A 1,406-nucleotide genomic window follows, 5' to 3' on the forward strand; every position below is an offset into this window, starting at 1 on the left:
GCCCTAATTGACACTATTTAGGTCATTTAAGAGGCGGACCTCGACCGTGCCTGTCAGGGTCAACTTAGGATGAGAGGGATACCACATTCCAGCAAAAAGACTGAGAAACCGATAAAAATTCTCCCTCCCCCCTCCGGAATCGAACCCAGGTCTTCTGTGTGCGACGGCGACGCACCTAACTGTGACACAATAGTTGCGGGGTCTCATCGCCGTGGTCGAAAGCCATGGGTATTTTATATCTACAAAATGTTCAAACTTAAGTAAAAGGAGATACATAACACGTGTTGCACTTAACGTTTCATTTCTTTGAACAGTGTTATGATTTCCCGTCCTATACATTTTTTGTTCTCTTTCAAGTCTTCAGCACGGTATTGCCATTTTTCAAATAACAATCCTCTCTCAGAATTAAACTGAAGCAAAACGTTTTCTGGGTCTTCTCCATGGTGTCGTCTATCTTAGCCCTCCTTAATGTGGCTTCCGCGTTCCGGAGTCGGTTGGACAGGTACGAGCAGCAAGAACACTAGAGTATTATAAATATATTATGCGCATCTTTGTTCCTGGCACAGCAAGCTGTCGCACTGTAGGGCGCGATGGGACCAGCTTCTAAAAAAAGGGTAGCTTGCTGCAGACTAGATCCAAACCGATGGACAATTCGCTCTTGTTTAGGTAGTGGCCTTGGTTTTGAGACCATTGTATTAAACTGATTATTGACAGAAACATAAAGAACTATAATCGAACTTGTTCTTTGCTCCTTCTCTACCCCCCCCCCTTTTTTTCCCTCCTCGCTCTTTTCACTTTCTGTCTCCCTCGCATGCACACCAAACGCAAAATAAAAGTGAAAGCCTTATTATTTGCAAACTATAGGCACACAATAAGCCTACTGCAGCTGTGCCTGTAGCTGCTATGACGCTGTAGCCGTCTTGGTACGGATGGCTGGGGAGTGTCACTTGCTTAGTTTAACTGTTGTGCTCTGCCAACCAGTCTGATATCCAAGTTCATTTTAGTTTTAGTAGGAGTTGTACAGCACTTGCAACGCAATACATGCCGAAGATTAGAGATCTTACAAGAGAGTAACAAACACAAAAAAGGAGGAGAGATAAGGGCGATATATATGTTTAATAGAAAAGAAGGAGCAAACCACACCAGAGCACCGGACAATCACCCACATCCACATCAGAGTCTTCCAAGTTGGGTTCCTTGGGGAGCTTTCCTTGTTCTTCTTCGACTTAGAGCGGCGCGTTACAAATTTGATCACCCCCGCGGAAGATGGAGGTTCAAATCTAAATTGGGGATCTTAGTTTTCTCTTCCGATCTCTTGTTACTCTTCTGTAGTCTCGGCGTGGGAACGAAGTGGCCGACTCCGCTGTCGATGTTGCCTTTCCGGCTTTATAGAACGAAACAACAAA

Source organism: Aplysia californica, unplaced genomic scaffold (assembly GCF_000002075.1).
Source record: "Aplysia californica isolate F4 #8 unplaced genomic scaffold, AplCal3.0 scaffold00117, whole genome shotgun sequence".
Classification (NCBI taxonomy): domain Eukaryota; kingdom Metazoa; phylum Mollusca; class Gastropoda; order Aplysiida; family Aplysiidae; genus Aplysia; species Aplysia californica.